Below are 2,821 nucleotides of genomic sequence, written 5' to 3'. Positions count from 1 at the left end.
ATGACAGACCAAATATCTCAAAGGAAAAAGGTAATTAGGTTTCACAACACTTGTACAGTGACAAAGCCTGTACTGTGCATAAATGAGAACGTAAATAAATTTATCTGATTATTCATTCAGGGAGCATATCAGAATGATACAGGACTTGTGATCATAAGACAATGAAAATACTAACTCAAATATACATGCACATGGAATATATAAGTATGTAGCACAGGTGACAACCTGTGGCCTTGCTGAAGAAACCATCCCAAACTTTCTTAAATCAAGATGGCTGGACAGACAAATATGAGGTCAATGCCTTAAAAACTGCACTGCCTCAATTGAGTGTTCCCTAATGTATAATGTTACTTCCACACAATATGCACCAGTTAACCTATAATACTAATTTTCATCTGCATCACTGCACTCACTAAGACACCCGCTAGGGATTCCAGAACCAAAGGCAATGCTGCTATACCCCTTCAGTCCCTTCAGTGTGTTCAGAAAACTGACTCAGGTCCGTACACATGCTATCACGCTCCATCCACGTGTCCATGTCCTCCCTCCAGTCCATATGGAGAACTGAGACAGAACAATGAGTGAAAATTTGAGCGCAGGATAATGACAAAATACACTATGTGATCAAAAGCATCCGGACACCTGGCTGAAAATGACTTACAAGTTCGTGGCGCCCTCCATAGGAATACTGGAATTCAGCCTTGATGACAACTTGCACTCTCGCGAGCATACGTTTAAGTAGGTGCTGGAAGGTTTCTTGGGGAATTGCAATCCATTTTTCACCGAGTGCTGCACTGAGGAGAGTTATCGACGTCGGTCGGTGAGCCTGGCACAAAGTCGGCGTTCCAAAACATCCCAAAGCTGTTCTATAGGCTTCAGTTCAGGACTCTGTGCAGGCCAGTCCATTACAGGGACGTTATTGTCGTGTAACCACTCCGGCACTGGCCGTGCATTATAAACAGGTGCTCGATCGTGTTGAAAGATGCAGTTGCCATCCCCCAATTGTTCTTCAACAGTGGGAAGCAAGAAGGTGCTTAAAACATCAGTGTAGGCCTGTGCTGTGATAGTGCAACGCAAAACAACAAGGGGTGCAAGCTCCCTCCATGAAAAACACCACCACACCATAACGCCCCCGTCTCCGAATTTTACTGTTGGCACTACACACATTGGCAGATGACGTTCACCGAGCATTCGCCATACCCACACCCTGTCATCGGATCGCCACATTGTGTACCGTGATCGTCGCTCCACACAACGTTTTTCCACTGTTCAATCGTCCAATGTTTACGGTCCTTACACCGGCGTGATGTGTTGAAAGGTGGCTACACTGAGCCACAGCGCCAGAGATTGCGCCAAAGAGTTTTATTCCGCCGCCTCCACTGGCAGTGCTTGTCGAGATGTGGCAGTAGTCAGTGCTTGTTGAGAAGTAGTAGGAGTCAGTCGTTGTTGAGAGGTCGTCGTAGTGAGTGCTTGTGCAGATCTTGCTGAGAGGATATTGATAGCTGTACTATTTGAGGCCATGTTTTATGCAGTTGTTTGATGGGCTAGACAGCAGATGTTGTTCGAATGGAGATATTGTAATGATCAGAGTGCTTTTCGTCAATATATATGAAGGTAAAAAAAAATCCCTTTTTTTCATTATTTCAATGTCTTAAATAATGCGTCATTACAGGTTCAGTCAACAAAGCAGCTGGCTTGTGTTCTTGTATTAGAGTGTAATTCTGGTTTCCTTACGCAATTATAGTATTTATATTTTTTTTAATTGCTGCAGTATAAATGGTGTTCAAAATATCTTGTCTTATTGAAGAAGAACCGTGCCAGATGTGTGCGTTGAATCACACTTCCACACACAGAACAGTTACACTTGTGCTTTGGTTTCGTACGTTTTATAGTTGCTGAGGACTTAATTAATTATTTGTGTTATCGGAAATTTTCTTTCATTCTTTGTTGTTATTCTATGCAGTCAGATTGCGTACTAAAACTAGTCAGGGCCAACCGTTTACGAGACTGCGTAACCGGACAGCTAGCTACTTAAAAAATTAAAAAGAGTTTGCATTCATTATATATAATTAAACCCCCATGCAGTGTGGCTTATGAGCAGCCGCTCGACCATGAAATCCAAGTTTTCTCACCTCCCGCCTAACTGTCATAGTACTTGCAGTGGAGCCTTATGCAGTTTGGAATTCCTGTGTGATGGTCTGGACAGATGTTTATTACACGTTACGATCCTCTTCAGCTGTCGGCGGTCTCTGTCAGTCAACAGTCGAGGTCGACCTGTGCGCTTTTGTGCTGTGCATATCCCTTCACGTTTCCACTTCACTATCACATCGGAAACAGTGGACCTAGGGATGTTGAGGAGTGTGGAAATCTCGCATACAGGCGTATGACAAGTGACACACAATCACCTGACCATGTTCGAATCGGCGAGTTCCGCGGAGCGCCCCATTCTGCTCTCTCAGGATGTTTAATTACTACTGAGGTCGCTGATGTGGAGTACCTGCAGTAGGTGGCAGCACAATGAAATAAGAAAAACGTATGCTTTTGGGGGTGTCTGGATACTTTTGATCACATTGTGTCTTACTGTTACGCGCTATGCAGGCTTCTTGGCACATGAATTGTCCGCGATCAGGCTTCTTAATTTAGACACTGTACTTATACATTTGTACAATATGCATATTTCTTTGTACGACTGTTTCATAATTTCAAAGGTTTTTCCACGAAGACATGTAAATGAAATTTTATTGATACCTCGCTACAAATGCAGTTCATTTAACAAACATGGTTCGATAGCAAAATACTCACAAAATCTTAGGGTTCTAGC

This window comes from Schistocerca piceifrons, chromosome 3, assembly GCF_021461385.2.
Source record: "Schistocerca piceifrons isolate TAMUIC-IGC-003096 chromosome 3, iqSchPice1.1, whole genome shotgun sequence".
NCBI lineage: Eukaryota > Metazoa > Arthropoda > Insecta > Orthoptera > Acrididae > Schistocerca > Schistocerca piceifrons.
Note: the sequence above shows the minus strand (reverse complement) of the source record.